Source organism: Nyctereutes procyonoides, unplaced genomic scaffold (assembly GCF_905146905.1).
Source record: "Nyctereutes procyonoides isolate TBG_1078 unplaced genomic scaffold, NYPRO_anot_genome, whole genome shotgun sequence".
In the NCBI taxonomy this organism is placed as follows: Eukaryota; Metazoa; Chordata; class Mammalia; order Carnivora; family Canidae; genus Nyctereutes; species Nyctereutes procyonoides.
This window is the reverse complement of record NW_026575125.1, coordinates 117682569-117694806: the sequence shown is the minus strand read 5'-3', so window position 1 is coordinate 117694806 and position 12238 is coordinate 117682569. Positions and strand designations below refer to the sequence as shown.

The window sequence follows — 12238 nt, the reverse complement described above, 5'->3', positions numbered from 1 at the left end:
ATTTGGATTATAGAAGTCTGTCCACCCATTTATCCCAGCAGGTGCTAAATTGCCAACATTTCTAACCACTTATGGTTAGGTTTCCACGAATGAAGTCTTAGACACTCCATGAATCATGACCTTTTAGTCAATATAGCACAAGGGGTTTCAACTTCTTGGAAAGGAATGGTTCACTAGAAGGAACCTTTAAATGCCCATTTAACTAAGTTTTGCTTACCTAATTAAAGTACACCAAAACTTATCTAGTTTTGCCCTTTGAGTGGGGAGGTTGTCCTTTCAGGGATCTTGCAAATAAACTTGCATTTATATGACTGTAACTAGGGATATGGATTCTTTTTTTGGGGGGGGGTATGGATTCTTATATGGCTGCTTTAAAATTGTTCAATTCAAACTCTTTAATTATATTTAAATTGTCCTAATTACAAAATTTGAAAGGCTTCAGGAAAAATTTCAATGTAACTTAAAATGATTTATTTCTTAAGTTGCTGAAAATTATAGCATCCCAGAAACATGGGCTTATCCATGGTTATAAAATGCTGTTTTTGTTTCGGTGAATGTTTCAAAAATAACAAATAGAAAAGAAAACCATTTGTGTATGTACTTTTAAGTATACACACAAAAAGCCCTAAATAAACAAGAAACCCAGAATGGTCCTTAGGCATATAGGAGTTAAACACCAATTCTGACTGAATAACGACTATGAAGATTTCCCCCAACATTTAGAAAAGGTGTTCTCTAATGCAGGGGGATAGTATGCCATGGTCTCAAATATTCTTTTCTGATAAAGGAAACAACTACAGAAAGCTTTTATTTGTTCAAAGTAACTAGTGCTATAGATGCAAAAAACCCCAACAACTCCCCCGATACTACTTCAAAACAAACAAACATATCAAACTTGATTTTCATTAGAATGTTATTTCTTCACTAATAAATAAAAAACAAAGACCCAGATTTTATATAAATATATATAAAAAGCAACACAAACAATTACTGAGCTTCATCTTCTGGACAAGAATGACAAGTTAGTCTCTCTTCATAAAACGCAAATACAATTTGAGAACATTTCATATTTGCCTCTTTTGCCAAGCACTAAGTCTGCCTCATCTGAATCTTTCCATTTCATGAGAAACATTAATTCTCCACTGCTGTCTGTGGCACCAATTATTCGTTCAGGATCAAGACCTCTGGCAAAGCCTCTTGGTTTATTAGCTTTTTCACTTTGGCTGCTAAAGCATCCAGAACCAAATTTGTAGTCAACCTTTCTGCTTCTCATAGCATCTCTTTTCTTCTTTGATTTGCTATCATCTGATTTGCTGTCAGATAAAGATTTTCTTTTTGTACCATCTTTTTCTTTACCAACTTTTTGAGAATTAAGAAATGCTTCAATTAACTCTGGACAGTCTAAATTTTCTTCAGGTTCCCAAGTATAGTCAGCATCTATAAATCCCTTCCACTTCAGGAAATACTCCACTTTCCCATTCACTACACGGTGGTCCAGTAGGTTTTCCACCACAAATTCTTCAGGCTCCGCCTCTTCTCTTCTACTTTTTTACTCTTTCCATTCTGTTTCTTTCCAATTTTTTTTTTGCAATGTAGTTTTATTGGAGGCCATTTTTTATTGCAGACTTGAAGAGCTATTTATTACTCACCGCCTCCCAGGTGCTCCAGGGCCGGGGTCTGCGGGGTCTCCTGTCACTATCTGGTTAAAGTCCTCTGGATGCTTTCTATTTTGATTGGACCATTTGCTAATTTACCCAGTTGACTGGAATTGTAAACATGTAGGAACTGCCAATGGAGGCAGAAAGCAACAAAACCTGTCAAGAAGCATTGCTCTTTTGGTTTGCATGTTAGATTATCACTGAGGAACTTGGTTCAGACAAATTTGAGTTAAATAGTTCAGCATATTTGGTCATTTGATACTTGAATGGAAATTTGTACCAGTCCTCAGGGGCAAGAGCTGAGAACATTGCCAGGAGGAATTTATTTAAGACTCCAAATCTATCTTTAAACAGGCATTACACCTCCTGCTCTGTTCTAGAGTTTCCAATTGCATGCAATGTCTGGAAAATTACAGAGTCCAGGAGACCTGGGAGAGTGGCTGAGCATAGCTTCTAGCAGCTGTTTCCTCTGTATTCCATTTCTCTCTGGGAATCCTATAAGACCTTTTGATTCAGAGTTCTATGAAGAAGAGGGCTGCTTTTGTATCTGGAGTCGCTTTTCGCTCTTGGATGGTCCTTCCTTTCCTTATTTTCCCTTTCATATTTACTAAGTGCTTGCTATGAACCAGCCCCTGCTCTGCCTTCATCCTCAATCACGAACACATGAGTTGATTCATCATCCTAAAGCTTAGCTCTGATTTATGCCACTTGCCTATTTAAAAAATCTTCGTGAATTTCTCTGTAGCATCTAACAGAAAGCTCGATCTCTGCCTTGGGCACTAGTCTTGATCTTTGCTTTGTGATCTTGGACTAGAGATTACTGAGACTTCTCTCTTGGGGCTTGTGTGATTCCGGGCTAGGGGGCCCAGCTTAGGTTCCGACCTCGTTTATTTGTTTACTACTATATCCCTTAGTCAATACAACAGTGTATGATCCATAGTAGTCACCCAATAAATACTAGTTGAGTGTATAAGACAAAATAAATTGCTTGTCTAATCTACCAAATCATGGCTCCCTGGAAAGATCCAGTTCTATATGTTGTCCCTGATCATTAATCATAAGAAAAGATGCTTAACTTCGTTTACATAAGAAACATGCAAATTAAAATTGCAATTATAGGGGCACCTGGGTGGCTTTGACAGTTAAGCATCTGCCTTCATGATCCCAGGGTCCTGAGATGGAGCCCTGGATCAGGCTCCCTGCTTAGCAGGGAGGAGCTTCTCCCTCGCCCTCTGCCCCTCCCCCCCATGCTAGCTCATGCTCTCTCTTTCTCTCTCTCTCTCTCTCAGATGACTAAATCTTAAAAAAAGAAATAAAATAAAATTACAATTATATTACCTTCAACTGCTGGATTGGGAAAGGTGAAAATGTTTGATAGCATACTGTGTTGGCAAAAGCTTGGGAAAGCAGGCATTATTATATGTGGGAACGTGAACTAATACAACCTCAGAGGGTAATTAGGTAGTATTTAACAAAATTATCATTGTATTACTCATGTACATATAGCAGTTCTATGTGCAGGATTGTTTTTTTTTTTTTGTACAAATGTTATAGTCCTTTCACCTTTAAGATCTTCTGAACAACAATTTGATTTTTCTCTCCTGGAATGTTGTGTCATAGCAGGAATGAATGTATCGCATACTGAATTTCTGTCCTTACTCCCAAACACAGTTCTTGCACAATCTTCCCTTGTTAATATATGGCAAAGCAACCTTGTGGTTGTTCAGATCTAAAATCTTGTAGTCACTTTTGATTTCTCGCTTTCATATATTTATTTAGGGCAGGGGACCTGAGTAGACGGTTTTCCAAGGAAGACATACAGATGGGCAACAGACACATGAAAGATGTTCAACATCACTAATCATAAGGGAAATGCAAATTGAAAACATTTTAAAAATTTTCCTCTAGTTGTAAGTTTTTATCTAGTTTATAGAGTCTTGCAAAGTTGATTCTGATATTTTTCGCCAGTTTATTGGTTGCTTTTGTGGAACACAGAGCTATGGAGTGCCCATTCTGCCATTTTCTGTGATAACATTATGTTCATTTTGATAAATTTATTGAATTTTCCTTATTCTTTTTTATTCTTCAGTGCTTGGTTGATTTTCATTTTTTACTTGTATTCTACTTGTGGTTACTTGAAATTTTTCTTTTCGTCAATTTTATAAAAAGCAAATACCTGTGTTTATAAAGCTAAGACCTGTGTAATCATGATTCAGCTCAGTGATAGAATATTAGCAGCACCCTGAAAGTTCAATGCATGTCCTTTAGAATTCATTTCCCTCTATTTCTTTCATAGGAGAAATAGATATCCTGAGTTTTCTGATTAGAATGTTTTTGTTTTCATTACAGTTTTACCATACATATATGTATCCCCACACAATATTGTATAGTTGTACATGTTTTTTGAACATTATATAAATATAATCACAGTGTATATATTTTATTATATTGGTTCTTGCTGCTTTCTCTCAATGTGAAATTTATGAGATTCATGCATATTTGGTAAAGTGAGAGTTCAAGGATTTTGCCCACTTAAAGAATTAGGCTGTTTGCCTTTTTATTCTTGAAGGGTAGGAGTTTGATATAATCTCTATACAATTCCCTTGTCAGATATATATACTTTTTTCCAAGTTCTTTGTAAAAAACTTCTCTTAGTCTTCTTAACAGTATCTTTGGAAAAGAAAAAACCTTTAATTTTAATGAAGTCCAATTCATCACCTTTTCTTTTTTTTAAGATTTTATTTATTTATTCATGAGAGACAGAGAGAGAAGCAGAGACATAGGCAGAGGGAGAAGAAGGCTCCCAGCAAGAAGCCCAATGCGGGACTCGATTCCAGAACCCCGGGATAACACCCTGAGCCAAACACAGACGCTCAACCGCTGAGCCACCCAGGCATCCTGCATCACCTTTCCTTTTAGATTTGTGGTTGTTGTGTCCTATTTAAAAAATATGTTCCTATTCCAAAGTCACTCAAATTTTTCTTCTAAGTTTTCTTCTAGAACTTTTATAGTTTTAGCTATTACATTTAAGTCTATGATTGATTTCAAGTTAATGTTTTTATATGCTGAGAAGTATTGGTCATGGCTCTTTTTCTTCATATGGATATTTAGGTATTCCAGTACCATTTTGTTGAAATGATTATTCTTTTTTATTTAAATTTATTTATTTTTTTATTATAAATTAATTTTTATTGGTGTTCAATTTACCAACATACAGAATAACACCCAGTGCTCATCCCGTCAAGTGTCCCCCTCCGTGCCCGTCACCCATTCACCCCCACCCCCCGCCCTCCTCCCCTTCCACCACCCCTAGTTCATTTCCCAGAGTTAGAAGTCTTTATGTTCTGTGTCCCTTTCTGATATCTCCCACACATTTCTTCTCCCTTCCCTTATATTCCCCTTCACTATTATTCATATTCCCCAAATGAGTGAGAACATACACTGTTTGTCCTTCTCCGATTGACTTACTTCACTCAGCATAATACCTTCCAGTTCCATCCACGTTGAAGCAAATGGTGGGTATTTGTTGTTTCTAATGGCTGAGTAATATTCCATTGTATACATAAACCACATCTTCTTTATCCATTCATCTTTCGATGGGCACCGAGGCTCCTTCCACAGTTTGGCTATTGTGGACATGGCTGCTAGAAACATCGGGGTGCAGGTGCCCCGGCGTTTCATTGCATCTGAATCTTCGGGGTAAATCCCTAACAGTGCAATTGCTGGGTCGTAGGGCAGGTCTATTTTTAATTCTTTGAGGAACCTCCACACAGTTTTCCAGAGTGGCTGCACCAGTTCACATTCCCACCAACAGTGTAAGAGGGTTCCCTTTTCTCCACATCCTCTCCAACATTTGTGGTTTCCTGCCTTATTAATTTTCCCCATTCTCACTGGTGTGAGGTGGTATCTCATTGTGGTTTTGATTTGTATTTCCCTGATGGCAAGTGATGCAGAGCATTTTCTCATGTGCATGTTGGCCATGTCTGTGTCTTCCTCTGTGAGATTTCTGTTCATGTCTTTTGCCCATTTCATGATGGGATTGTTTGTTTCTTTGGTGTTAAGTTTAATAAGTTCTTTATAGATTTTGGAAACTAGCCCTTTATCTGATATGTTATTTGCAAATATCTTCTCCCATTCTGTAGGTTGTCTTTGAGTTTTGTTGACTGTATCCTTTGCTGTGCAAAAGCTTCTTATCTTGATGAAGTCCCAATAGTTCATTTTTGCTTTTGTTTCTTTTGTTTTCGTGGATGTATCTTGCAAGAAGTTACTGTGGCCAAGTTCAAAAAGGGTGTTGCCTGTGTTCTCCTCTAGGATTTTGATGGAGTCTTGTCTCACATTTAAATCTTTCATCCATTTTGAGTTTATCTTTGTGTATGGTGCAAGAGAGTGGTCTAGTTTCATTCTTCTGCATGTGGATGACCAATTTTCCCAGCACCATTTATTGAAGAGACTGTCTTTCTTCCAGTGGATCGTCTTTCCTCCTTTGTCGAATATTAGTTGACCATAAAGTTCAGGGTCCATTTCTGGATTCTCTATTCTGTTCCATTGGTCTATGTGTCTGTTTTTGTGCCAGTACCACACTGTCTTGATGACCACAGCTTTGTAGTACAACCTGAAATCTGGCATTGTGATGCCCCAGCTATGGTCTACTTTTGTTGCACATTTTACTGCTCTACGTTTCGAACGCCATACTCAGTATGTTGTCATTATTTTTTTTTAATTTATGATAGTCAGAGAGAGAGAGAGAGAGAGAGAGAGAGAGAGGCAGAGACAGGCAGAGGGAGAAGCAGGCTCCATTCACCGGGAGCCCGACGTGGGATTCGATCCCGGGTCTCCAAGATCGCGCCCTGGGCCAAAGGCAGGTGCCAAACCGCTGCGCCACCCAGGGATCCCTGTTGTCATTATTTTTTATTAAAAAATTATATTCCCTCCTTTTTCACTTTTAACTTTTTTTTGGCAAGATAACACTGCACAAACTGTTCAGTAACTATAACACAGCTCACACTGCATGCTAAATCCATGTACATTATCAGCAGCAAATTAAAAACAGAAAAAGACATTATTGAGCTATAAGTCTTTTTTTTAAGTAAAAGGAAGAACAATATTAGTTAAGTCTGATCTGAACAGCTGAAGATTTGAAGGAGCTTCACCTGCCATCTTCTTAAGTTTTAATATTTACGAATGCCTAATTTAAAGGTAACAAATCAGCTGGTTGTATCTATGGCATACTATTCTGGTACCACATTAAAAAGCTTTCAGAAAGGAAGTTCATGTATATTTTCTTAGTAGCATCTAACAGATATCCAAATACCAAGAATCTTAACTTAAGAATTATAGTGTTCTGATACTCAAAAGCAATCTGATAAATTAGTATCGGAATACAATTAAGTGTCTAAGAAAAGAAAAATCCCTTGTCAAAATCAGAATTCACAAACTAAGTTTTCCATTTTGCAGAACTACTTTTAATATTGGGCTTGGATCTATAAGATTATAGTTTTCATCAAATTTGTAAATTTGGCCATTATTTTTTCAAATAATTGCACTCCTCAGTCACCAGTTATGCATATGTTAAGCCACTTGTTGTCTAATAGGTCTCTAATACTCTAATCATTTTAAAAAATATTCTTTCCCTCTGTTTCATTTTGGATAGTTTCTATTGCTATGTTTGAAGCTTTAGCAGGGTTTTTTTCTGCAATGCTTAATCTGTTGCTAATTTAATCCAGTGATTTTTCATCCCAGATATTATATTTTTCTCTAAAATTTTAATTTGGATCTTATATATTCTATTTCTTTGCTCATCATGTTCATATTTCCTCTACCTTCTTATATATATGGCATATATTTATAATTGATGTTTTGTCATCTTTGTCTATGAATTCTTTTTTTTTTTGGTGTCTGATCTTATTTATTTTGTCACTCTTAGAAAATCTCATTTTTGACTGGACTCAGACTTAGAGGTAGAAGCTCTCAGAGAGGACAGCCTCCATCTCTTGGAAATCTGTTCCTGGCGTTTTTCTTTGGCCTCCTTCATTCTCTTGGCCAAAAGGTTAGCATATTCTGCAGCCTCTTCCTTATTTTTCTTAGTATGCTGTTTCTTCAAAGCAATACGCCGACGTTTGTGTTGGAGGACACGTGGAGTAACAAGATGCTGAATCTTGGGTGCTTTGGTTCTAGGTTTCTTACCTTCTTTGTTTAGGGGCTTTCTAACAACATACTGGTGGACATCGTCTTCTTTTGACAGATTAAAAAGCCTTCGGATTCTGCTGGCTCTTTTGGGCCCCAGGCGACGAGGCACAGTAGTATCAGTGAGTCCAGGAATATCCTTCTCCCCTTTTTTCACAATAACCAAATTGAGAACACTGAGATTGGCATCCACAATGCAACCCCACAACAAATTTGCGCTTCCTCTCTCCAGTCCTCCTGGGTCAGTAGCAGGAATGCCTCTTACTCAACAGCAGGCGCACATGGCCATGGGTCAAGACACCCTGCTTCATGGGGAAACCTTGTTTGTCATTGCCACCACTGATTTGCATCACGTAACCCTTCCATTCCTCGCCCAGAGCATCGGCAGCAACTTCTGTCGCCATACGCTTCTTATAAAAGGTACGCAGTTTGCGCTCATCATCCACTTCAATGAGTTTCTAGCAGCCAGTAGCTGGGAAAGAGATGTTCAGCTTCATCCTGAAGCGGCCTACCGCCTCGGAAGCGCCACGAAAAAGAGCTTTGTTGTTGTTCTTGCTTGTTTTTTAGTTTTTTAATTTAAATTCAATTTATTTAACATATAATGTGTTATTAGTTTCAGATGTAGTGTTCAATAATTTATCAGTTGTGTATAATACCCAGTGCTCACCACATCACGTGCCCTCCTTAATGCTCATCACTCAATTACTCCATTCCCCTACCCACCTCCCCTCCAGCAACCCCCAGTTTGTTTCCTATAGTTAAGGGTTGTCTACTAATTATATCATGTGTCATTTATAGTTCTTTTTCTGTGGATTGATTTTTCTTACCATTAAGGATTTTAGGTTTTTATTTTTTTAAGTTTTTATTTTAATTACAGTTAGTTAAAATACAATGTTGTATTCGTTTTAGGTGTACAATATAGTGATTCAACACTTCCATACAACACCCTGTTCTCATCAGGACAAGTGCACTCCTTAATCCCCATCACCCATTTAACCCATCACCTACATCCTCCTCTCTGGTAACCATCAGTGTGTTTCTATAATGAAGAGTCTGTTTCTTGGTTTGTCTTTCTCTCTCTTTTTTTTCCTCTCTGCTCTTTGTTTTGTTTCTTAAATTCTACATGTGAATGAAATCATATGGTATTGTCTTTCTCTGATTTATTTTGCTTCATGTTATACTCTAGTTCCATCTATGTCATTGTAAATGGCAAGATTTTATTCTTTTTTATGGCTGAATGATATTCCACTGTGTGTGTGTGTGTGTGTGTGTGTGTATACATACATACCACTTCTTTACTCATTCTTTAGTTGATGGACAACACTTGGGCTGCTTCCATCATTTGGCTATTGTAAATAATGCTGATATAAACATACAGGTGGATGTATCCCTTTGAATTAGTGATTTTGTATTCTTTGGGTAAATATCCAGTAGTACAATTGCCGGATCTATTTTTAATTTTTTGAGGGATCGCCATACTGTTTCCCACAGTGGCTGTACCAGTTTGCATTCCCACCAACCATATATGAGGGTTTCTTTTTTCTTCACATCCTTGCCAATACCTGTTGTTTCATGTGTTGTTGATTTTAGCCATTCTGACAGGTGTAAGGTGATATCTCATTGTCATAAAGGGCTACCATCCAAAATATATAAAGAACTTATAAAATTCAACACCCCAAAAATGAATAATTCAGTTAAAAAATGGGCAAAGACATGAACAGATATTTCTCCAAAGAAGACATACAGATGGCCAACAGACACATAAAAAATGTGTATCATTTCTTATCATCAGGGAAATGCAAATCAAAACTACAATGGATCATAGTTTTTATTTTTTGCATGCCGGGTAATTTTTATTAGATGCCAGACATTGTGTTGTAAATTGTGCATTGGATTATTTTTGTATTCCTCTAAATATTCATATATTTTTTTCTGAGACAAAGTTAAGTTACTTATAAAATTTTTGATCTGTTCAAGCCTTGCTTTTCAGTTTTATTAGGCAAGTCCAGAATAGATTTTAGTCTAGAGCTAATTTGTCCCCACTATTAAGGCAATATTCTTTTGAGGTCAACTCTTGATAGATTTATTCCAAACTAGTTTAGTTTTTATGGTATTGTAAATAGTATTTTTTATTTTATTTTATTATTGTTAATGGCTGTTATGTAGAAATACAGAAACCGTGCTACATTTATTTATTCTAATAATTTATAGATTCTTTTGGATTTTATATATATGCATGCTTATGCTCTCTGAGAATGGTAGTTTTATTTCTTCCTTTCAAATTGTACTCCTTTCTATTTTTATTGGCTATGACCTCTAGTACAATGCTGATTAAAAGTTGAGCTGGAAAAAAAAAAGTTGAGCAGGTTATCATCCTGGCTCTCTTGGAAAATTACTAAGATTATATTATTTATGATATTAGCTATAGATTTATTTGTAGCTACTCTTCATTAGATTAAGGAAGTTCCTATCTATTCATAATTTTTAAGACTTTTTTTAAAAAAAGATTTATTTATTTTATTGGAGAGAGTGAGAGAGACAGAGAATGAGAGAGAGCATGAGCAGGGAGGAGAGGGAGAAGCAGGCTCCCCACTGGGAGCCTGTCGCAGGGCTCCATCCCAGGACCCCAGGATCATGACCTGAGCCAAAAGCAGATGCTTAACTGGTTGAGCCATTCAGGTGTTCCCCTAATTTTTAAGACTTTAAAAAATATCATTGATGGAACACTTTTTATTTAACTATTGAAATGTTACATATTTTTCTTCTTTATTTTGTTAATGTGATGAATTATATTGATTTAAAAATTTGTAGCCACCTGTGCATTTCTGAAATAGATTTAACTTTCTCATGATGTTTTTAAATCTTCTTTATATATTCCGTTATTCAGCTTGCTAACCTTTTGTTTAGGACTTTTGCTTCTATATTTATGAGTAATAATCACCTCTAATTCTCTTTCCCATACCATTTAAAATTTTTTTTTTAAGATTTGTATTTATTTATGAGAGACCGAGAGAGAGAGACAGAGACAGAGACAGAGACAGAGACACAGGCAGGGAGATAAGCAAGCTCCATGCAGGGAGCCCGACGCGGAACTCGATTCCGGGTCTCCAGGATCACGCCCTGGGCTGAAGGCGGCGCTGAACCGCTGAGCCACCCGGGCTGTCCTCCCATACCATTTTTATCAGGTTTTGGTATCAAGGTTATGTTGATCTTATAATATGAGTTGAAATATTACCTTATTTTCTCTTTGCAGAAAGAGGTTAGGTAATATTGGCCTTTTTTTTCTATAATTGTTTGATCGAATTCACCAAAGGTATTTTGAACTGAAGCTTTATCTGTGGGGAAGTTTCAATTACAGGGAATTTTAAATCACTATAGGATTAATCAAATAATCTACTCCATCTGTTGTCTTTGTCTTGATTGTTATATTATTTTCCTTTCTTAGAGATTTCAGGGAGAATATCCTACTTAGGTCTTGCAAGTCACTAATTTAATCTTTAGCTATCGTTTTCCTCAGTTTTATTTTATGTTGAACTATTAAAACTTTAATAATAAGTATTTTAATTTATTAGAAATCAGGTCAGTACAGTTTCATAGCAGCATGTTTTTGTTTTATTGTTTTTGAATTCCTGTTCCTGTTGACTTTTTTTTAAGATTATTTACTTATTTATTCATGAGAGACACAGAGAGAGAGTGAGAGGCAGAGACATGGACAGAGGGAGAAGCAGGCTCCTTGCAGGGAGCCTGATATGGGACTTGATCCCCAGAGCCGGGATCACTCCCTGAGCTGAAGGCAGACGCTCAACCGCTGAGCCACCCAGGTGTCCCTCCTGTTGACTTTCTAAGAAGTTATTAAATAAAATCATTGTAAAGTCTTTCTAAAAAATTATCTCTCTTAGGGAAATTGTTGAATTTGTTCATCTTGTCTTTTGTCTTTGATTACCATGGTTTTCTTCAAGTATCTGGTGATTCTTGATTGCCTATTCATATTCACCAAGGAAGGTCTTGGTTCATGAATACTAGCCGAAATGGATTTATTTTGCAGTTATGAAGGGTACATTGTCTCAGTAAACTTCTTCAGTGAATGGAAGATTGAGTAGTTTTCCCTGTGTATAATTGAGTGGATGTGCTGATAAGCTTCCCTCCAGTGTACTTTGGTATAAAGCTACTATGCAAGCCAGAGATTGTCATTACTGTTGTTATTGCCAAAGTAAGAAAGTCTTCATCCTGGTGTAGAATACTTTAGTGTACTTACCTCCTATGCAAAGCTGTATTTCCACATATCCTACCTTTTTTTTTATTTGAAGCTAACACTTGTAGTCCCAATACACATAATAGAAGTCTATCATGGAATATACTCCATGTTTTCAAAACTTACAACTGACGTTAGAGTCAAA

At 36.7% G+C, this 12238-nt stretch overlaps 2 pseudogenes; both read right to left on the bottom strand.

Annotated features, from left to right (window-relative positions):
* Nucleotides 1–987: 987 nt before the first annotated feature.
* Nucleotides 988–1612, bottom strand: LOC129518829 (chromobox protein homolog 3-like; annotated as a pseudogene).
* Nucleotides 1613–7545: 5933 nt separating this feature from the next.
* On the bottom strand, nt 7546–8338 carry LOC129518566 (40S ribosomal protein S6-like; annotated as a pseudogene).
* Nucleotides 8339–12238: the final 3900 nt, after the last annotated feature.